The following is a 25,372-nucleotide window of genomic DNA, read 5'->3' as shown; positions in this document are numbered from 1 at the left end:
AAATTCTCATGTGAACATGCGGTGGAATATTTACCTGAGTCAAACAAGCCATCATTTTGCCCTCTGAAAAAAAAGCTTACCTAACGATTATAGTTGATTGTAAAGTGATTTATCATGCGTAACGGGCTATATTTTTGTGAGGACTAACTTATGGATTGGGAGTCAACACTCAGTTAAAAATCCACTGCCTCCCCCTTTTCTCGACGATTGCAGAACCTGATATATAAAAACTATAAAAAGTTTACAATCCCTAAAAATTATAGACAAATTTAGGAATTATCTTGCATTACATTTGTTTATTGTGCATTTCCATTTTAGATGTATACTTTTTTCTTAAATCAGAACTTGAGTTTTCACTTTCCCTTCATCTCATAATAAAAAAAAGAGATAAAAGGCAATTAGATCACAAGAAGATGAAACATTTAGAGTTTATGTATGGAATGAATTTAAAGCAATAAAAAAATGTAAGTAAATGAAATTTATTCACACACCACAAATGAACAAAAAAGTTTTCTTATTGAATTTTTGGAAATTCCACTAGTTCAGTGCTAATAGCTAGGAATTTTATAAGAAAGAGATTTTTCTGCACATGTTTTGTAATATGGATATGCATGCATGCTTGATACATGTTATAGATGCAAATGACCTATGGACCCAAACCTTTTAAAGAGAATAACATTAAATTCTCAAGTGAACGTGCGGTGGGATATTTACCCGAGTCAAACAAGCCATTATTTTACCCATTTCCAAAAAGCTGACCTGACGATCATAGATGATTGTAAAGTGATTTATCATGAGTAATGGGCTATATTTTTGTAAGGAATGACTTCTGGATTGGGATTGAACATTCAGTTTAAAATCCCTCGCCTCCCCCTTTTCCCGACGATTGTAGAACCTGATATATAAAAACTAAAAAGAGTTTACAATCCCTAAAATTTACAGACACTTTTTGGAATTATCTCTCTCTACATTTGTGCAATGCACATTTCCATTTTAGATGTATACTTTTTTATTAAATCAAAACTTGTGTTTTCACGTTCCCTTCATCTCGTAAAAAAATAGAGATAAAAGGCAAATAGATCACAACAAAATGAAAATTTTAGAGTTTATGTATACAAAGTATTTAAAGCAATAAAAAAATATAATTAAAGAAAATTTATTCACACACCACAAATGAACACAAAAGTTTTGTTATCCAAGTTTGGGAAATTCCACTAGTTCAACCCTAATAGCTCGGAATTTTATAAGAAGAGATTTTTCTACACATGTTTTAAAAATTAGATATGCATGCTTGAAATATGTTAAGGACGGAAATGACCTATGGATCCAAACATTTTAAAGATAATAACATTAAATTCTCAAGTTAACGTGTGGTGGGATATTTACCCGTCTCAAACAAGCCATTATTTTGTCCATTTACAAAAAGCTGACCTAACGATCATAGATGATTGTAATGTGATTTATCATGCATAACAAGCTATATTTTTGTAAGGAATTACTTATGGATTGAGAGTCAAGACTCAGTTAAAAATCCCCCACCTCCCCCTTTACCCGACGATTGTAGAACCTGATATATAAAAACAAAAAAGAGTTTCAAATCCCAAAAAAATTACAGACATTTATGGAATTATCACTCTCTATATTTTTGCATTTTGCATTTCCATTTTTTGTGTATACTTTTTTTCTTAAATCAAAAGCTGAGTTTCTACTTTCTCTTCATCTCGTAAACAAAAAAAAGATATAAAAGGCAAATAGATCACATCAAAATGGGAATTTTAGAGTTTATGTATGGAAAGAATTTGAAGCAATAAACAAATGTAAGTAAATAAAATTTATTCACACACACAAACTAACACAAAACTTTTGTTATCCAAGTTTGGGAAATTTCACTAGTTCAAACCTAATGGCTCGGAATTTTATAAGAAAGAGATTTTTCTACACATGTTTTAAAAAATGGATATGCATGCTTGAAACATGTTAAAGATGCAAATGACCTATTGATCCAAACCTTTTATAGAGAATAACATTAAATTCTGAAGTGAACATGCGGTGGGATCAATACCCGAGTCAAACCAACCTTTTTTTTACCCATTTAAAAATAACTGACCTAACAATCATAGATGATTGTAAAGTGATTTATCATGCGTAATGGGCTATATTTTTGTAAGGAATTACTTATGGATTGGGAGTCAACACTCAGTTTAAAATCCCATGCCTCCCCCTTTTCCCGATGATTGCAGAACCTGATATATAAAAACTAAAAAGAGTTTACAATCCCCAAAATTATAGGCACTTTTTGGAATTGTCTCTTTCTACATCTTTGCATTGTGCTTTTACATTTTAGTTCTATACATTTTTCTTAAATCAAAACTTGAGTTTTCACTTTCCCTTCATCTCGTAAACAAAAAAAAGAGATAATAGGCAAAAAGGTCACAGAAAAAAAAAATTTAGAGTTTTTATATGGAAAGAATTTACAGCTATAAACAAATGTAAGTAAAGAAAATTTATTCACACACCACAAATGAACACTAAAGTTTTGATATCCAAGTTTGGTAAATTCCACTAGTTCAACCCTAATAGCTCGGAATTTTATAAGAAAGAGATTTTTCTACACATGTTTTGAAAAATGGATATGCATGCTTGAAACATGTTAAAGATTCAAATGACCTATGGATCCAAACCTTTTAAAGAGAATAACATTAAATTCCCAAGTGAACGTGCGGTAGGATATTTACCCGAGTAAAAAAAACCTTTATTTTTCCCATTTACAAAAAGCTGACCAAACATTCATTGCAGATTATAACGTGATTTATCATAAGTAACGGGCTATATTTATGTAAGGAATGACTTATGGATATGGAGTCAACACGTATTTAAAAATCCCCCGCCTGCCTTTCTAGACAATTGCAAAACCTGATATATAAAAACTAAAAAGAGTTTACGATCTCTAAAAATTACAGACACTTTTTGGAATTATCTTACTCTACATTTTGGCCATGTGAATTTCCATTTTAGATGAATAATTTTTTCTTAAATCAAAATTTGAGTTTTCACTTTCCCTTCATATCGCAAACAAATAAAAGAGATAAAAGGTAAATAGACCACAACAAAATGAAAATTTTAGAGTTTATGTATGGAAAGAATTTCAAGAAATAAACAAATGTAACTCACGAAAATTTATTCTCACACCACAAATGAACACAAAAGTTTTGTTATCCAAGTTTAGGTAATTCCACTAGTTCAACCCTAATAGCTCGAATTTTATAAGAAAGAAATTTTTCTACACATGTTTTAAAAAATGGATATGCATGCTTGAATCATGTTAATGATTCAAATGAGCTATGAATCCAAACCTTTTAAAGAGAATAACATTAAATTCTCATACCACAAATGAACACAAAAGTTTTGTTGTCCAAGTTTGGGAAATTCCACTAGTTCAACCCTTACAGCTTGGAATTTTATAAGAAAGAGATTTCCTCCACACATGCTTAAAAAATGGATATGCATGTTTTAAACATGTTAAAGATGCAAATCACCTATGGATCCAAAGCTTTTGAAGAGAATAACAAACGCTCATTAAATTCTCAAGTGAACGTGCAGTGGATATTTACCCGAGTCAAACAAGCCATTATTTTGCCCATCTACAAAAAGCTGACCCAACGATCATAGATGATTGTAATGTGATTTATCATGCGTAACATGCTATATTACCATAAGAAATGACTTATGGATTGGGAGTCAAGAGTCAGTTAAAAATCCCAGCCTCCCCCTTTTTCCCGACAATTGCAAAACCTGATATATAAAAACAAAGAAGAGCTTACAATCCCTAAAAATTACAGAAACTCTTTGGAATTATCTCGCTCTACATTTGTGCAGTGTGCCTTTTCAGTTTAGATGTACACTTTTTTCATAAATCAAAAATTTGAGTTTTCGCTCTACCTTCATCCCGTAAACCAAAAAGGCAAATAGATCAGAACAAAATGAAAATTTTAGAGTTCATGTACGGAAAAAAATTTAAAACAATAACAAATGTAAGTAAAGAAAATTTATTCACACACCACAAATGAACACAAAAGTTTTGTTGTCAGAGTTTGGGAAATTCTACTGGTTCAACCCCAACAGGTTGGAATTTTATAGGAAAGAGATTTCCTCCACACTTGCTTTAAAAATGGATATGCATGTTTTAAACTTGTTAAAGATGCAAATCACCTATGGATCCAAAGCTTTTGAAGAGAATAACAAACGCTCATTAAATTCTCAACTGAACGTGCGGTGGGATATTTACCCGAGTCAAACAAGCCATTATTTTGCCCAACTACAAAAATCTGACCCAACGATCATGGATGATTGTAAAGTGATTTATCATGCTTAACGGGCTATATTACCCTAAGAAATGACTTATGGATTGGGAGTCAAGACTCAGTTTAAAATCCCTGCCTCCCCTTTTTTCCCGACGATTGCAAAACCTGATTTATAAAAACTAAGAAGAGATTACAATCCCTAAAAATTACAGAAACTCTTTGGAATTATCTCGCTCTACATTTGTGCACTGTGCATTAACATTTTAGATGTACACTTTTTTCATAAATCAAAACTTTGAGTTTTCGCTCTCCCTTCATCTCGTAAACCAAAAAGGTAAATAGATCACAACAAAATAAAAATTTTAGAGTTCATGTACGGAAAAAATTTATAATAATAACAAATGTAAGTAAAGAAAATTTATTCACACACCACAAATGAACGCAAAAGTTTTACGAAAGAGATTTCCTCTACACATGCTTAATGAGAGTTTTTACGAAAGTTTTACGAAATTCCACTAGTTCAACCCTAACAGCTTGGATTTTTATGCGAAAGAGATTTCCTCTACACATGCTTAAAAATTGGATTTGCATGTTTTAAACATGTTAAAGACGCAAATCATCTATGGATCCAAAGCATTTGAAGAGAATTAAAAACGCTCATTAAATTCTCCAGTGAACATGCGGTGGGATATTTACCTGAGTCAAACAAGCCACTATTTTGCCCATCTACAAAAAGCTGACCCAACGATCTTGGATGATTTTATAGTGATTTATCATGCATAACGAGCTATATTACCCTAAGAAAAGCTGACCAAACGATCATGGATGATTGCGAAGTGATTTATCATGCGGAACGGGCTATATTACCCTAATAAATGACTTATGGATTGGGAGTCAAGACTCAGTTAAAAATCCCTGCCTCCCCCTTTTTCCCGATGATTGCAAAACCAGATATATAAAAACTAAGAAGAGCTTACAATCCCTAAAAATTACAGAAACTCTTTGTAAGTATCTCTCTCTACGTTTGTGCATTGTGCATTTCCATTCTACATGTACTCTTTTTTCTTAAAACATAACTTTGAGTTTTCGCTCTCCCTTCATCCCGTAAACCAAAAAGGCAAATAGATCACAACAAAATGAAAATTTTGGTGTTCAAGTACGGAAAAAATTTAAAACAATAACAAATGTAAGTAAAGAAAATTTATTCACACACCACAAATGAACACAAAAGTTTTGTTGTCCCAGTTTGGGAAATTCCACTAGTTCAACTCCAACAGCTAGGAATTTTATAGGAAAGAGAATTTCTCTACACATGCTTTAAAAATGGATATCCATGTTTTAAACATGTTCAAGATGCAAATCACCTATGGATCCAAAGCTTTTGAATAGAATAACAAACGCTCATTAAATTCTCAACTGAACGAGCGGTGGGATATTTACCCGAGTCAGACAAGCCATTATTTTGCCCATCTACAAAAACCTGACCCAACGATCATGGATGATTGTAAAGTGATTTATCATGCGTACCGGGCTATATTACCCTAATAAATGACTGATGGCTTGGGAGTCATGACTCAGTTAAAAATCCCTGCCTCCCCCTTTTTCTGAATGATTGCAAAACCTGATATATAAAAACTAAGAAGAGCTAACAATCCGTAAAAATTACAGAAACTCTTTGGAATTATCTCTCTCTACGTTGGTACATTATGCATTTCCATTCTACATGTACTCTTTTTTCTTAAAACAAAACTTTGAGGTTTTGCTCTCCCTTCATCCCATAAACCAAAAAGGCAAATAGATCACAATAAAATGAAAATTTTAAAGTTCAAGTACGAAAAAAATTTAAAACAATAACAAATGTGAGTAAAGAAAATTTATTGACACACCACAAATGAACACAAAAGTTTTTTTGTCCAAGTTTGGGAAATTCCACTAGTTCAACCCCAACAACTTGGAATTTTATAGGAAAGAGATTTCCTCCACACATGCTTTAAAAATGGATATGCATGTTTTAAACATGTTAAAGATGCAAATCACCTATGGATCCAAAGCTATTGAAGAGAATAACAAACGCTCATTAAATTCTCAAGTGAACGTGCGTTGGGATATTTACTCGAGTCAAACAAGCCATTATTTTGCCCATCTACAAAAAGTTGACCCAACGATCATGGATGATTGTAAAGTGATTTATCATGCGTAACGGGCTATATTACCATAATAAATGACATATGGATTGGGAGTCAAAACTCAGTTAAAAATCCCTGCCTCCCTTTTTTTCCCGACGATTGCAAAACCTGATATATAAAAACTAAGAAGAGGCTACAATCCCTAAAAATTACAGAAACTCTATGGAATTATCTCTCTCTACATTTGTGCATTGCGCATTTCCATTCTACAAGTACACTTTTTTCATAAATCAAAACTTTGAGTTTTCGCTCTCCCTTCATCCTGTAAACCAAAAAGGCAAATAGATCACAACAAAATGATAATTTTAGAGTTCATGTACAGAAAAAAATTTAAAACAATAACAAATGTAAGTAAAGAAAATTTATTCACACACCACAAATGTAGACAAAAGTTTTGTTGTCCAAGTTTGGGAAATTCCACTAATTCAACCCTAACAGCTAGGAATTTTATAATAAAGAGATTTCCTCCACACATGCTTAAGAAATGGATTTGCATGTTTTAAACATGTTAAAGATGCAAATCACCTATGGATCCAAAGCTTTTGAAACGAATAACAAACGCTCATTAAATTCTCAAGTGAACGTGTGAGGGATATTTTCCCGAGTCAAACAAGCCATTATTTTACCCATCTACAAAAAGCTGACCCAACTATCATGGATGATTGTAAAGTAATTTATCATGCGTAACGGGCTATATTACCCTAATAAATGACTTATGGATTGGGAGTGAAGACTCAGTTAAAAATCCCTGCCTCCCCCTTTTTCCCGACGATTGCAAAACGTGATATATAAAAACTAAGAAGAGCTTACAAGCCCTAAAAATTACAGAAACTCTTTGGAATTATCTCTCTCTACGTTTGTGCATTGTGTATTTCCATTCTATATGTACTCTTTTTTCATAAGACAAAACTATGAGTTTTTGCTCTGCCTTCATCCCGTAAACCAAAAAGATCACAACAAAACGATAATTTTGGAGATCAAGTAAGGAAAAAATTTAAAACAATAAGAAATGTAAGTAAAGGAAATTTATTCACACACCACAAATGAACACAAAAGTTTTGTTGTCCAAGTTTGGGAAATTCCACTAGTTCAACCCAAACAGCTTGGAATTTTATAGGAAAGAGATTTCCACCACACATGTTTTAAAAATGGATAAGCATGTTTTAAACATGTTAAAGATGCAAATCACCTATGGATCCAAAGCTTTTGAAGAGAATAACAAACGCTCATTAAATTCTCAAGTGAACGTGCGGTGGGATATTTACCCGAGTCAAACAAGCCATTATTTTGCCCATCTACAAAAAGCTGACCCAACGATCATGGATGATTGTATTGTGATTTATCATGCGTAAAGGGCCATATTACTGTATCAAATGACTTATGGATTGGGAGTCAAGACTCAGTTAAAAATCCCCGCCTCCCCCTTTTTTATGACGATTGCAAAACCTGATATATAAAAAGTAAAAAGAGCTAACAATCGCTAAAAATTACAGAAACTCTTTCGAATTATCTCACTCTACATTAGTGCAATGTGCTTTTTCATTTTAGATGTACACTTTTTTCGTAAATCAAAACTTTGAGTTTTCGCACTCCCTTCATCCCGTAAACCAAAACGGCAAATAGATCACAACAAAATGAAAAATTTAGTGTTCATGTACGGAAAAAAATTTAAAACAACAACAAATGTATGTAAAGAAAATTTATTCACACACCACAAATGAAGACAAAAGTTTTGTTGTCCAAGTTTGGGAAATTCCCCTTGTTCAATCCTAACAGCTTCGAATTTTAAAAGAAAGAGATTTCCTCCACACATGCTTAACAAATGGATTTGCATGTTTTAAACATGTTAAAGATGCAAATCACCTATGGATCAAAAGCTTTTGAAGAGAATAACAAACGCTCATTAAATTCTCAACTGAACGTGCGGTGGATATTTACCCGAGTCAAACAAGCAATTATTTTGCCCATCTTCAAAAAGCTGACCCAACGATCATGGATAATTGTAATGTGATTTATCATGTGTAAGGGCCTATATTACCATAATAAATCACATATTGATTCGGAGTCAAGACTCAGTTAAAAATCCCTGCCTCCCCCTTTTTCCCGACGATTGCAAAACCTGATATATAAAAACTAAAAAGAGCTTACAATCCCTAAAAATTACAGAAACTCTTTGGAATTATCTCTCTCTACATTTGTGCATTGTGCATTTCCGTTCTTCATGTACTCTTTTTTCTTAAAACAAAACATTGAGTTTTCGCTCTCCCTTCATCCCATAAACCAAAAAGGCAAATAGATCACAACAAAATTAAAATTTTGGAGTTCAAGTATGGAAAAAATTTAAAACAATAACAAATTTAAGTAAAGAAAATTTATTCACACACCACAAATGAACACAAAAGTTTTGTTTTCCAAGTTAGGGAAATTCCACTAGTTCAACCCCAACAGCATGGAATTTTATAGGAAAGAGATTTCTACCACACATGCTTTAAAAATGGATATGCATGTTTTAAACATGTTAAAGATGCAAATCACCTATGGATCCATAGCTTTTGAAGAGAATAACAAACGCTCATTAAATTCTCAACTGAACGTGCGGTGGATATTTACCCAAGTCAAACAAGCCATTATTTTGCCCATCTAGAAAAAGCTGACCCAACGATCATGGATGATTGTAATGTGATTTATCATGCGTAACGGGCTATATTACCCTAAGAAATGACTTATGGATTGGGAGTCAAGACTCAGTTAAAAATCCCTGCCTCCCCCTTTTTCCCAACGATTGCAAAACCAAATATATAAAAACTAAGAAGAGCGTACAATCCCTAAAAATTACCGAAACTCTTTGGAATTATCTCGCTCTACATTTGTGCACTGTGCATTTTCATTTTAGATGTACACTTTTTTCACAAATCAAAACTTTGAGTTTTCGCTCTCCCTTCATCCCGTAAACCAAAAAAGCGAATAGATCACAAGAAAATGAAACTTTAAGAGTTCATGTACGGAAAAAACATGAAAAAAATAACAAATGTAAGTAAAGAAAATTTATTCACACACCACAAATGAACACAAAAGTTCTGTTGTCCAAGTTTGGGAAATTCCACTAGTTCAACCCTAACTGATTGGAATTTTATAGGACAGAGATTTCCTCCACACATGCTTAAAAAATGGATTTTCATGTTTTAAACATGTTAAAAATGCAAATCACCTATGGATCCATAGGTTTTGAAGAGAATAACAAACGCTCATTAAATTCTCAACTGAACGTGCGGTGGATATTTATCCGAATCAAACAAGCCATTATTTTGCCCATCTACAAAAAGCTGACCCAACGATCATGGATGATTGTAAAGTGATTTATCATGTGTAACGGCCTATATTACCATAATAAATCAGATATGGATTGGGTGACAAGACTCAGTTAAAAATCACTGCCGCCCCCTTTTTCCCGACGATTGCAAAACCTGATATATAAAAACTAAAAAGAGGTTACAATCCCTAAAAATAACAGAAACTCTTTTGAATTATCTCTCTCTACATTTGTGCATTGTGCATTTTCACTCTACATGTACTCTTTTTTCTTAAAACAAAACTTTGAGTTTTCGCTCTCCCGTCATCCCGTAAACCAAAAAGGCAAATGGATCACAAAAAAATTGAAAATTTTGGAGTTCAAGTACGGAAAAAATTTAAAACAATAACAAATGTAAGTAAAGAAAATTTACTCACACACCACAAATGAACACAAAAGTTTTGTTTTCTAGGTTTGGGAAATTCCACTAGTTCAACCCCAACAGCTTGGAATTTTATAGGATAGAGATTTCCTCCACACATGCTTTAAAAATGGATATGCATGTTTTAAACATGTTAAAGATGCAAATCACCTATGGATCCATAGCTTTTGAAGAGAATAACAAACGCTCATTAAAATCTCAACTGAACGTGCGATGGATATTTACCCGAGTCAAACAAGCCTTTATTTTGCCCATCTACAAAACGCTGACCCAACGATCGTGGATGATTGTAATGTGATTTATCATGTGTAACGGGCTATATTACCATAATAAATCACATATGGATTGGGAGTCTAGACTCAGTTAAAAATCCCTGCCTCCCCTTTTTCCCAACGATTGCAAAACCTGATAAATAAAAACTAAAAAGAGCTTAGAATCCCTAAAAATTACAGAAACTCTTTGGAATTATCTCTCTCTACATTTCTGCATTGTTCATTTCACTTCTACATGTACTCTTTTTTCTTAAAACAAAACTTTGAGTTTTCGCTCTCCCTTCATCCCGTAAACCAAAAAGGCAAATAGATCACAACAAAATGAAAATTTTAGAGTTCAAGTACGGAAAAAATTTAAAACAATAACAAATGTAAGTAAAGAAAATTTATTCACACACAAAAAATGAACACAAAAGTTTTGTTGTCCAAGTTTGGGAAATTCCACTAGTTCAACCCCAACAACTTGGAATATTATAGGAAAGAGATTTCCTCCACACATGCTTCAAAAATGGATATGCATGTTTTAAACATATTAAAGATGCAAATCACCTATGGATCCAAAGCTTTTGAAGAGAATAAGAAACGCTCATTAAATTCTGAGCTGAACCTGCGGTGGATATTTACCCGAGTCAAACAAGCCATTATTTTGCCCATCTACAAAAAGCTGACCCAACGATCATGGATGATTGTAATGTGATTTATCATGCGTAACGGGCTATATTACCCAAAGAAATGACTTGTGGATTGGAACTCTAGACTCAGTTAAAAATCCCTGCCTCCCCCTTTTTCCTAACGATTGCAAAACCTGATATACAAAATACTAAGAAGAGCTTACAATCCATAAAAATTACAGAAACTCTTTGGAATTATCTCGCTCTACATTTTTGCACTGTGCATTTTCAATTTAGATGTACACTTTTTTCATAAATTAAAACTTTGATTTTTCCCTCTCCCTTCATCCCATAAACCAAAAAGGCAAAAAGATCACAACAAAATGAAAATTTTAGAGTTCATGTACGGGAAAAAATTTAAAACAATAACAAATGTAAATAAATAAAATTTATTTACACACCACAAAAGAACACAAAAGTTTTGTTGTCCAAGTTTGGGAAATTCCACTAGTTCAACCCAAACAGCTTGGAATTTTCTACGAAAGAGATTTCCTCCACACATGCTTAAAAAATGGGCTTGCATGTTTTAAACATGTTAAAGATGCAAATCACCTATGGATCCAAAGCTTTTGAAGAGAATAACAAACGCTCATTAAATTGTCAAGTGAACGTGCGGTGGGATATTTACCCGAGTCAAACAAGCCATTATTTTTCCCATCAACAAAAAGCTGACCCAACGATCATGGATGATTGTAAAGTGATTTATCATGCGGAATGGGCTATATTACCCTAATAAATGATTTATGGATTGGGAGTCAAGACTCAGTTAAAAATCCCTGCCCCCCCCCCCCCCCCCCCCCCCCCCCCCCCCCGCTCCCCCCCCTCCCCCCTTTTTGCCGACGATTGCAAAACCTGATATATAAAAACTAAGAAGAGCTTACAATCCCTAAAAATTAAAAAAACTCTTTGGAATTATTTCTCTCTATGTTTGTGCATTGTGCATTTCCATTCTACATGTACTCTTTTTTCTTAAAACAAAACTTTGTGTTTTCACTCTCCCTTCATCCCATAAACCAAAAAGGCAAATAGATCACAACAAAATGAAAATTTTGGAGTTCAAGTATGGAAAAAATTTAAAACAATAAGAAATCTAAGTAAAGAAAATCTATTCAGACACTACAAGTGAACACAAAAGTTTTGTTATCCAAGTTTTGGAAATTCCACTAATTCAACCCTAACAGCTTGGAATTTTATAAGAAAGAGATTTCCTCCACACATGCTTAAAAAATGGATATGCATGTTTTAAACATGTTAAAGATTCAAATCACCTATGGATCCATAGCTTTTGAAGAGAATAACAAACGCACATTAAATTCTCAAGTGAACATGCGGTGGGATATTTACCCGAGTCAAACAAGCCATTATTTTCCCCAACTACAAAAAGCTGACCCAAGGATCATGGATGATTGTAAAGTGATTTATCATGCGTAACGGGCTATATTACCATAATAAATCACATATGGATTGGGAGTCAAGACTCAGTTAAAAATCCCTGCCTCCCCCATTTTCCCGACGATTGCAAAACCTGATATATAAAAACTAAGAAGAGCTTACAATCCCTAAAAATTACAGAAACTCTTTGGAATTATCTCTCTCTACATTTGTGCATTGTGCATTTTCAATCTACATGTACTCTTTTTTCATGAATGAAAACCTTGAGTTTTCGCTCTCCCTTCATCCCGTAAACCATAAACTCAAATAGATCACAACAAAATGAAAATTTTGGAGTTCAAGTACGGAATAAATTTAAAACAATAACAAATGTAAGGAAAGAAAATTTATTCACACACCACAAATGAACACAAAAGTTTTTTTGTCCAAGTTTGAGAAATTGCACTAGTTCAACCCTAACTGCTTGGAATTTTATAAGAAAGAGATTTCCTCCACACATGCTTAAAAATGGATTTGCATGTTTTAAACAAGTTAAAGATGCAAATCACCTATTGATCCATAGCTTTTGAAGAGAATATCAAACGCTCATTAAATTCTCAAGTGAACGTGCTGTTGGATATTTACCCGAGTCAAACAAGCCATTATTTTGCCCATCTACAAAAAGCTGACCTAACGATAATGGATGATTTTAAAGTGATTTATCATGTGTAACGGCCTATATTACCATAATAAATCACATATGGATTCGAAGTCAAGACTCAGTTAAAAATACCTGCCTCCCACTTTTTCCCGACGATTGCAAAACCTCATATATAAAAACTAAAAAGAGCTTACAATCCCTAAAAATTACAGAAACTCTTTGGAATTATCTCTCTCTACATTTGTGCATTGTGCATTTCCAATCTACATGTACTCTTTCTTCTTAAAACAAAACTTTGACTTTTCGATCTCCCTTCATCCCTTAAACCAAAAAGGCAAATTGATCACAACAAAAAGAAAATTTTGGAGTTCAAGTACGAAAAAATTTTAAAACAATAACAAATGTAAGTAAAGAAAATTTATTCACACACCACAAAATGAACAGAAAAGTTTTGCTTTCCAAATTTGGGAAATTCCACTAGTTCAACCTCAGCAGCTTGGAATTTTATAGGAAAGAGATTTCCTCCACACATGCTTTAAAAATGGATATGCATGTTTTAAACATGTTAAAGATGCAAATCACCTATGGATCCGAAGCTTTTGAAGAGAATAACAAACGATCATTAAATTCTCCAGTGAACGTGCGGTGGGATATTTACCCGAGTCAAATAAGCCATTATTTTGCCCATCTACAAAAGGTTTACCCAACGATCATGGATGATTGTAAAGTGATTTATCATGTGTAACGGCCTATATTACCATAATAAATCACACATGGATTGGGTTTCAAGAGTCAGTTAAAAAGCCCTACCACCCCATTTTTTCCCGACGATTGCAAAACCTGATATATAAAAACTACAAAGAGGTTACAATCCCTAAAGATTTCAGACACTCTGTGGAATTATCTCTCTCTACATTTTTGCATTGTGCATTTCGACTCTCCATGTACTCTTTTTTCTTAAAACAAAACTTTGAGTTTTTGCTCTCACTTCGTCCCGTAAACCAAAAAGGCAAATAGATCACAACAAAATAAAAATTTTGGAGTTCAAGAACGCAAAAAATTTAAAACAATAACAAATGTAAGTAAAGAAAATTTATTCACACACCACAAATTAACACAAAATTTTTGTTTTCAAGTTAGGGAAATTCCACTAGTTCAACCCCAACAGCTTGGAATTTTATAGGAAAGAGATTTCCTCCACACATACTTTAAAAATGGATATGCATGTTTTAAACATGTTAAAGATGCAAATCACCTATGTATCCATAGCTTTTGAAGAGAATAACAAACGCTCATTAAATTCTCAACTGAACGTGCGGTGGATATTTACCCGAGTCAAACAAGCCATTATTTTGCCCATCTACAAAAAGCTGACCCAACGATCATGGATGATTGTAATGTGATTTATCATGCGTAACGGGCTATATTACCCTAAGAAATGACTTATGGATTGGGAGTCAAGACTCAGTTAAAAATCCCTGCCTCCCCCTTTTTCCAGACGATTGCAAAACCTGATATATAAAAACTAAGAAGAGCTTACAATCCCTAAAAATTACAGAAACTATTTGGAATTATCTCGCTCTACATTTGTGCACTGTGCATTTTCATTTTAGATGTACACTTTTTTCACAAATCAAAACTTTGAGTTTTCGCTCTCCCTTCATCCCGTAAACCAAAAAGGCAAATAGATCACAACAAAATGAAAATTTTAGAGTTCATGTACGGAAAAAATTGAAAAAAATAAAAAATGTAAGTAAAGAAAATTTATTCACACACCACAAATGAACACAAAAGTTTTGTTGTCCAAGTTGGGAAAATCCACTAGTTCAACCCTAACTGCTTGGAATTTTATAGGAAAGAGAGTTCCTCCACACATGCTTAAAAAATGGATTTGCATGTTTTAAACATGTTAAAAATGGAAATCACCTATGGATCCATAGCTTTTGAAGAGAATAACAAACGCTCATTAAATTCTCAACTGAACGTGCGGTGGGATATTTACCTGAGTCAAACAAGCCATTATTTTGCCTATCTGAAAAAAACTGACCCAACGATCATGGATGATTGTAAAGTGATTTATCATGCGTAACGGGCTATATTACCATAATAAATCACATATGGATTGGGAGTCAAGACTCAGTTAAAAATCCCTGCCTCCCCCTTTTTCCCAACGATTGCAAAACCTGATATATAAAAACTAAATTGAGCTTACAAACCCAAAAATTATAGAAACTCTTTGGAATTATCTCTCTCTGCATTTGTGCATTGTGCATTTCACTTCTACATGTACACTTTTTTCATAAAACAAAACTTTGAGTTTTCGCTCTCCCTTCATCCCGTAAACCAAAAATGCAAATAGATCACAACAAAATGAAAATTTTGGAGTTCAAGTACGGAAAAAATTTAAAACAATAACAGATGTAAGTAAAGAAAATTTATTCACACACAAAAAATGAAAACAAAAGTTTAGTTGTCCAAGTTTGGGAAATTCCACTATTTCAACCCCAACAGCTTGGAATTTTATAGGAAAGAGATTTCCTCCACATATGCTTTAAAAATGGATATGCATGTTTTAAACATATTAAAGATGCAAAGCACCTATGGATCCAAAGCTTTTGAAGAGAATAAGAAACACTCATTAAATTCTCAGCTGAACGTGCGGTGGATATTTACCCGAGTCAAACAAGCCATTATTTTGCCCATCTACAAAAAGCTGACCAACGATCACGGATGATTGTAATGTGATTTATCATGCGTAACGGGCTATATTACAATAAGAAATGACTTGTGGATTGGAACTCAAGACTCAGTTAAAAATCCCTGCCTCCCCCTTTTTCCCGACGATTGCAAAACCTGATATATAAAAACTTAGAAGAGCTTACAATCCCTAAAAACTACAGAAACTCTTTGGAATTATCTTGCTCTACATTTGTGCACTGTGCATTTTCATTTTAGATGTACACTTTTTTCATAAATAAAAACAATGATTTTACCCTCTCCCTTCATCCCGTAAACCAAAAAGGCAAATAGATCACAACCAAATCAAAATTTTAGAGTTCATGTACGGAAAAAAATTGAAAACAATAACAAATGTAACTAAAGAAAATTTATTCACACACCACAAATGAGCACAAAAGTTTTGTTGTCCAAGTTTGGGCAGTTCCACTAGTTCAACCCTAACAGCTTGGAATTTTATAACAAAGAGATTTCCTCCACACATGCTTAAAAAATGGGTTTGCATGTTTTAAACATGTTAAAGATGCAAATCACCTATGGATCCAAAGCTTTTGAAGAGAATAATAAACGAACATTAAATTCTCAAGTGAACGTGCGGTGGGATATTTACCCGAGTCAAACAAGCCATTATTTTTTCCATCAACAAAAAGCTGACCCAACGATCATGGATGATTGCGAAGTGATTTATCATGCGGAACGGGCTATATTACCCTAATAAATGACTTATGGATTGGGAGTCAAGACTCAGTTAAAAATCCCTGCCCCCCCCTTTTTCCCTACGATTGCAAAACCTGATATATAAAAACTAAAAAGAGCTTACAATCCCTAAAAATTAAAAAAACTCTTTGGAATTATCTCTCTCTACATTTGTGCATTGTGCATTTCCATTCTACATCTACTCTTTTTTCTTAAAACAAAACTTTTACTTTTCGCTCTCCCTTCATCCCGTAAACCAAAATGGCAAATAGATCACAACAAAATGAAAACTTTAGAGTTGGTGTACGGAAAAAATTTAAAACAAAAACAAATGTAAGTAAAGAAAATTTATTCACACACCACAAATGAACACAAAAGTTTTGTTGTCCAAGTTTGGGAAATTCCACTAGTTGAACCCCAACAGCTTGGAATTTTATAGGAAAGAGATTTCCACCACACATGCTTAAAAAATGGATTTGCATGTTTCAAACATGTTAAAGACGCAAATCACATATGGATCCAAAGCTTTTGAAGAGAATAACAAACGCTCATTAAATTCTCAAGTGAATGTGCGTTGGGATATTTACCTTAGTCAAAAAAACCATTATTTTGCCCAACTACAAAAAGCTGACCCAACAATCATGGATGATTATAAAGTGATTTATCATGCATAACGGGCAATATTACCCTAATAAATGACTTATGGATTGGGAGTCAAGACTCAGTTAAAAATCCCTGCCTCCCCCTTTTTCCCAAAGAATTCAAAACCTGATTTATAAAAACTAAGAAGAGCTTACAATCCCTAAAAATTATAGAAACTCTTTGGAATTATCTCGCTCTACATTTGTGCACTGTGCATTTCCATTCTACATGTACTCTTTTTTCTTAAAACAAAACTTTGAGTTTTCGGTCTGCCTTCATCCTGTAAACCAAAAAGGCGAATAGATCACAACAAAATGAAAATTTTAGAGTTCATGTACAGAAAAAAATTTAAAACAATAATAAATGTAAGTAAAGAAAATTTATTCACACACCACAAATGAACACAAAAGTTTTTTTGTCCAAGTTTGGGAAATTCCACAAGTTCAACCCCAACAGCTTGGAATTTTGTAAGAAAAAGATTTCCTCCACACATTCTTAAAAAATAGATTTGCATGTTTTAAACATGTTAAAGATGCAAATCACCTATGGATCCAATGCTTTTGAAGAGAATAACAAACGCTCATTAAATTCTCAAGTGAACATCCGGAGGGATATTTACCCGAGTCGAACAAGCCATTATTTTGCCCATCTACAAAAAGCTGACCCAACAATCATGGATGATTGTAAAGTGGTTTATCATGCATAACGGGCTATATTACCCTAAGAAATGATTTATGGATTGGGAGTAAAGACTCAGTTAAAAATCCCTGCCTCCCCCTTTTTCCCGACGATTGCAAAACCTGATATATAAAAAGTAAGAAGAGCTTACAATCCCTAAAAATTACAAAAAATCTTTTGAATTATCTCGCTCTGCATTTGTGCACTGTGCATTTTTATTTTCGATGTACACTTTTTTCATAAGTCAAAACTTGGAGTTTTCGCTCTCCCTTCATCCCGTAAACCGAAAAGGCAAATAAATTACAACAAAATGAAAATTTTAGAGTTCATGTATGGAAAAAAAATTAAAACAATATCAAATGTAAGTAAAGAAAATTTATTCACACACCACAAATGAACACAAAAGTTTTGTTGTCCAAGTTTGGGAAATTCCAATAGTTCAACCCTAACAGCTTGGAATTTTATAAGAAAGAGATTTCCTTCACACATGCTTAAAAAATAGATTTGCATGTTTTAAACATATTTAAGATGCAAATCACCAAAGGATCCATAGCTTTTGAAGAGAATAGAAAACTCTCATTAAATTCTCAAGTGAACGTGCAGTGGGACATTTACCCGAGTCAAACAAGCCATCATTTTGCCCATCTACAAAAAGTTGACCCAATGATCATGGATGATTGTAAAGTGATTTATCATGCATAACGGGCTATATTACCATAATAAATCACATTTGGATGGGGAGTCAAGACTCAGTTTAAAATCCCTGCCTCCCCTTTTTCCCGACGATTGCAAAACCTGATATATAAAAACTAAGAAGGGCTTACAATACCTAAAAATTACAGAAAGTCTTTTGAATTATCTCTCTCTACATTTTTTACATTGTGCATTTCCATTGTACATGTGCACTTTATTCTTAAAACAAAACATTGATTTTTCGCTCTCCCTTCATCCCGTAAACCAAAAATGCAAATAGATCACAACAAAATGAAAATTTTGGAGTTCAAGTACGGAAAATATTTTAAACAATAACAAATGTAAGTAAAGAAAATTTATTCACACACCACAAATGAACACAAAAGTTTTGTTGTCGAAGTTTGGGAAATTCCACTAGTTCAACCCCAATTGCTAGGAATTTTATAGGAAAGAGATTTTCACCACACATGCTTTTAAAATGGATATGCATGTTTTAAACATGTTAAAGATGCAAATCACCAATGGATCCAAAGCTTTTGAAGAGAATAACAAACGCTCATTAAATTCTGAAGTGAAGGTGCGGTGGGATATTAACCCGAGTGAAACAAGCCTTTATTTTGCCCATCTACAAAAAGCTGACCCAACGGTCATGGATGGCTGTAAAGTGATTTATCATGCGTAACAGGCTAAATTACCCTAAGAAATGACATATGGATTGGGAGTCAACACACAGTTAAAAATCCCTGCCTCCCCCTTTTACCCGACGATTGCAAAACCTGATATATAAAATCTAAAAAGAGCTTACAATCCCTAAAAATTACAAAAACTCTTTCGAATTATCTCTCTCTACATTTGTGCATTGTGCATTCCCATTCTACATCTACTCTTTTTTCTTATAACCAAACTTTTACTTTTCGCTCTCCCTTCATCCCGTAAACCAAAAAGGCAAATAGATCACAACAAAATGAAAATTTTAGAGTTCATATACGGAAAAAATTTAAAACAATAAAAAATGTAAGTAAAGAAAATTTATTCACACACCACAAATGAACACAAAAGTTTTGTTGTCCAAGTTTGGGAAATTCCACTAGTTGAACCCCAACAGCTTGGAATTTTATAGGAAAGAGATTTCCACCACACATGCTTGAAAAATGGATTTGCATGTTTCAAACTTGTTAAAGATGCAAATCACCTATGGATCCAAAGCTTTTGAAGAGAATAACAAACGCTCATTAAATTCTCAAGTGAATGTGCGCTGGGATATTTACCCGAGTCAAAAAAGCCATTATTTTGCCCAACTACAAAAAGCTGATCCAACGATCATGAATGATTATAAAGTGATTTATCAAGCGTAACGGGCAATATTACCCTAATAAATGACTTATGGATTGGGAGTCAAGACTCAGTTAAAAATCCCTGCCTCCCCCTTTTTCCCGACGAATTCAAAACCAGATTTATAAAAACTAAGAAGAGCTTACAATCCCTAAATATTACAGAAACTCTTTGGAATTATCTCGCTCCACATTTGTGCATTGTGCATTTCCATTCTACATGTACTCTTTTTTCTTAAAAAAAAACTTTGAGTTTTTGCTCTCCCTTCATCCCGTAAACCAAAAAGGCGAATAGATCACAACAAAATGAAAATTTTAGAGTTCATGTTCGGAAAAAAATATAAAACAATAACAAATGTAAGTAAAGAAAATTTATTCACACACCACAAATGAATACAAAAGTTTTGTTATCCAAGTTTGGGAAATTCCACAAGTTCAACCCCAATAGCTTGGAATTTTGTAAGAAAGAGATTTCCTCGACACATTCTTAAAAAATAGATTTGCATCTTTTAAACATGCAAAAGATGCAAATCACCTATGGATCCAATGCTTTTGAAGAGAATAACAAACGCTCATTAAATTCTCAAGTGAACATCTGGTGGGATATTTACCCGAGTCAAACAAGCCATTATTTTGCCCATCTACAAAAGCTGACCCAACAATCATGGATGATTGTAAAGTGGTTTATCATGCATAACGGGCTATATTACCCTAAGAAATGACATATGGATTGGGAGTAAAGACTCAGTTAAAAATCCCTGCCTACCCCTTTTTCCCGACGATTGCAAAACCTGATATATAAAAACTAAAAAGAGCTTACAATCCCTAAAAATTAAAGAAACTCTTTGAAATTATCTCGCTCTATATTTGTGCACTGTGCATTTTCATTTCAGATGTACACTTTTTTCATAAATAAAAACTTTGAGTTTTCGCTCTCCCTTCATCCCGTAAACCAAAAAGGCAAAGAGATCACAACAAAATGAACATTTTAGAGTTCATGTACGGAAAAAAATTTTAAACAATAATAAATGTAAGTAAAGAAAATTTATTCACACACCACAAATGAACACAAAAGTTTTGTTGTCCATGTTTGGGAAATTCCACTAGTACAACCCCAACAGCTTAGAATTTTATAAGAAAGAGATTTCCACCACACATGCTTAAAAAATGGATTTGCATGTTTGAAACAAGTCAAAGATGCAAATCACCTATGGATCCATAGCTTTTGAAGAGAATAACAAACGCTCATTAAATTCTAAAGTGAACGTGCGATGGGATATTTACCCGAGTCAAACAAGCCATTATTTTGCCCATCTACAAAAAGCTGACCCAACGATCATGGACGATTGTAAAGTGATTTATCATGCGTAACGGGCTATATTACCCTAATAAATGACTTATGGATTGGGAGTCAAGACTCAGTCAAAAATCCCTGCCTCCCGCTTTTTACCGACGACTGCAAAACCTGATATATAAAAACTAAAAAGAGCTTACAATCCCTAAAAATTACAGAAACTCTTTGGAATTATCTCGCTCTACATTTGTGCACCGTGCATTTTTATTTTTGATGTACACTTTTTTCATAAATAAAAACTTTGAGTTTTCCCTCTCCCTTCATCCCGTAAATCGAAAAGGCAAATAAATTACAACAAAATGAAAATTTTAGAGTTCATGTATAGAAAACAAATTAAAACAATAACAAATGTAAGTAAAGAAAATTTATTCACACGCCACAAATGAACACAAAATATTTGTTGTCCAAGTTTAGGAAATTCTACTAGTTCAACCCTAACAGCTTGGAATTTTATAAGAAAGAGATTTCCTTCACACATGCTTAAAAAATGGATTTGCATGTTTTAAACATGTTTAAGATGCAAATCACCCATGCATCCATAGCTTTTGAAGAGAATAGCAAACACTCATTAAATTCTCAAGTGAACGTGCAGTGGGATAATTACCCGAGTCAAACAAGCCATTATTTTGCCCATCTACAAAAAGCTGACCCAACGATCATGGATGATTGTAAAGTGATTTATCATGCGTAACGGGTTATATTACCCTAATAAATGACTTATGGATTGGGAGTCAAGACTGAGTTAAAAATCCCTGCCCCCCCTATTTCCCGACAATTGCAAAACCTGAGATATAAAAACTAAGAAGAGCTTACAATCCCTAAAAATTACAGAAACTCTTTGGAATTATCTCTCTCTACGATTGTGCATTGTGCATTTCCAATCTACATGTACTCTTTTTTCTTAAAACAAAACTTTGAGTTTTCGCTCTCCCTTCATCCCGTCAACCAAAAAGGCAAATAGATCACAACAAAATGAAAATTTTGGAGTTCAAGTACGGAAAAAATTTAAAAAAAAAACAAATGTAAGTAAAGAAAATTTATTCACACACCACAAATGAACACAAAAGTTTTGTTGTCCAAGTTTGGGAAATTGCACTAGTTCAACTCTAACAGCATGAAATTTTATAAGTAAGAGATTTCCTCCACACATGCTTAGAAAATGGATTTGCATGTTTTTAACATGTTAAAGATGCAAATCACCTATGGATCCAAAGCTTTTGAAGAGAATAACAAACGTTTATTAAATTCTCAAGTGAACATGCGGTGGGATATTTACCTGAGTCAAACAAGCCATTATTTTGCCTATCTACAAAAAGCTGACCCAATGATCATGGATGAATGTAAAGTAATTTATCATGCGTATTGGGTTATATTACCCTCATAAATGACTTATGGATTGGGAGTCAAGACTGAGTTAAAAATCCCTGCCCCCCCTATTTCCCGACAATTGCAAAACCTGAGATATAAAAACTAGGAAGAGTTTACAATCCCTAAAAATTACAGAAACTCTTTGGAATTATCTCTCTCTACGTTTGTGCATTGTGCATTTCCAATCTACATGTACTCTTTTTTCTTAAAACAAAACTTTGAGTTTTCACTCTCCCTTCATCCCGTAAACCAAAAAGGCAAATAGATCACAACAAAATGAAAATTTTGGAGTTCAAGTACGGAAAAAATTTAAAACAATAACAAAATGTAAGTAAAGAAAATTTATTCACACACCACAAATGAACACAAAATTTTTGTTGTCCAAGTTTTGGAAATTCCACTAGTTCAACCCTAACAGCTTGGAATTTTATAAGAAAGAGATTTCCTCCACATATGCTTAAAAAATGGATTTGTATGTTTTAAACATGTTAAAGATGCAAATCACCTATGGATCCATAGCTTTTGAAGAGAATAAAAAACGCTCATTAAATTCTCAAGTGAACGTGCGGTGGGATATTTACCCGAGTCAAACAAGCCATTATTTTGCCCATCTACAAAACGCTGACCCAACAATCATGGATGTTTGTAAAGTGATTTATCATGCATAACGGGCTATATTACCATAATAAATCACATAGGGATTGGGAGTTAAGACTCAGTTAAAAATCCCTACCTCCCTCTTTTTCCCGACGATTGCAAAACCTGATATATAAAAATTAAGAAAAGCTTACAATCCCTAAAAATTACAAAAACTCTTTGGAATTATCTCGCTCTACATTTGTGCACTGTGCATTTTCATTTTAGATGTACACTTTTTTCATAAATCAAAATTTTGAGTTTTCGCTCTCCCTTCATCCAGTAAACCAAAATGGCAAATAGATCACAACAAAAGGAAAATTTTAGAGTTCAAGTACGGAAAAAAATTTAAAACAATAACAAATGTTAGAAAAGAAAATTTATTCACACACCACAAATGAACGCAAAAGTTTTGTTGTCCAAGTTTGGGAAATTCCACTAGTTCAACCCTAACAGCTTGGATTTTAGTAATAAAGAGATTTCCTTCACACAAGCTTAAAAAATGGATTTGCATGTTTAAAACATGTTTAAGATGCAAATCACCTATGGATCCATAGCTTTTGAATAGAATAGCAAACGCTCATTAAATTCCCAAGTCAAACAACCCATTATTTTGCCCATCTACAAAAAGCTGACCCAACGATCATCGATGATTGTAATGTGATATATAATGCGTAACGGGCTATATTACCCTAAGAAATTACTTATGGATTGGGAGTCAAGACTCATTTAAAATCCCTGCCTCCCCCTTTTTCCCGACGATTGCGAAACCTGATATATAAAAACAAAGAAGAGCTTACAATCCCTAAAAATTACAGAAACTCTTTGGAATTATCTCTCTCTACATTTGTGCATTGTGCATTTCCATTCTACATGTGACCTTTTTTCTTAAAAAAAAACTTTGAGTTTTCGCTCTCCTTTCATCCCGTAAACCAAAAAGGCAAATAGATCACAACAAAATGAAAATTTTGGAGTTCAAGTACGGAAAAAATTTAAAAAAAAAACAAATGTAAGTGAAGAAAATTTATTCACACACCAAAAATGAACACAAAAGTTTTGTTGTCCAAGCTTGGGAAATTCAACTAGTTCAACCCCAACAACTTGGAATTTTATAGGAACGAGATTTCCTCCACACATGCTTTAAAAATGGATATCCATGTTTTAAACATGTTAAAGATGCAAATCACCAATGGATCCAATGCTTTTGAGGAGAATAACAAACGCTCATTAAATTCTCAACTGAACATGCGGTGGATATTTACCCGAGTCAAACAAGCCATTATTTTGCCCATCTACAAAAAGCTGACCCAACGATCATGGATGATTGTAATATGATTTATCATGTGTAACGGGCTATATTATCCTAAGAAATGACTTATGATTTGGGAGTCAAGACTAAGTTAAAAATCCCTGCCTCCCCCTTTTTCCCAACGATTGCAAAACCTGATATATAAAAACTAAGAAGAGCTTACAATCCCTAAAAATTACAGAAACTCTTTGGAATTATATCGCTCTACATTAGTGCACTGTTCATTTTCATTTTAGATATACACTTTTTTCATAAATAAAAACTTTGAGTTTTCGCTCTCCCTTCATCCCGTAAACCAAAAAGGCAAATAGATCACAACAAAATGAAAATTTTATAGTTCATGTACGGAAAAAAATTAAAACAATAACAAATGTCAGTAAAGAAAGTTTATTCACACACCACAAATGAACACAAAAGTTTTGTTGTCCAAGTTTGGGAAATTCCACTAGTTCAACCCTAACAGCTCGGAATTTTATAAGTAAGAGATTTCCTCCCACATGCTTAAAAAATGGATTTGCATGTTTTTAACATGTTAAAGACGCAAATCACCTAAGGATCAAAAGCTTCTGAAGAGAATAACAAACGTTTATAAAATTCTCAAGTGAATGTGCGGTGGGATATTTACCCGAGTCAAACAAGCCATTATTTTGCCCATCTACAAAAAGCTGACCCAACGATCATCGATGATTTTAAAGTGATTTATCATGCGTAACGGGCTATATTACCCTAATAAATG

The sequence above is a fragment of the Aristolochia californica genome, unplaced genomic scaffold, assembly GCF_029961685.1.
Source record: "Aristolochia californica isolate CCGP_79_NKW_82.1479 unplaced genomic scaffold, dmAriCali1.0.hap1 SCAF_1, whole genome shotgun sequence".
NCBI classification, from domain to species: domain Eukaryota; kingdom Viridiplantae; phylum Streptophyta; class Magnoliopsida; order Piperales; family Aristolochiaceae; genus Aristolochia; species Aristolochia californica.
Note: the sequence above shows the minus strand (reverse complement) of the source record.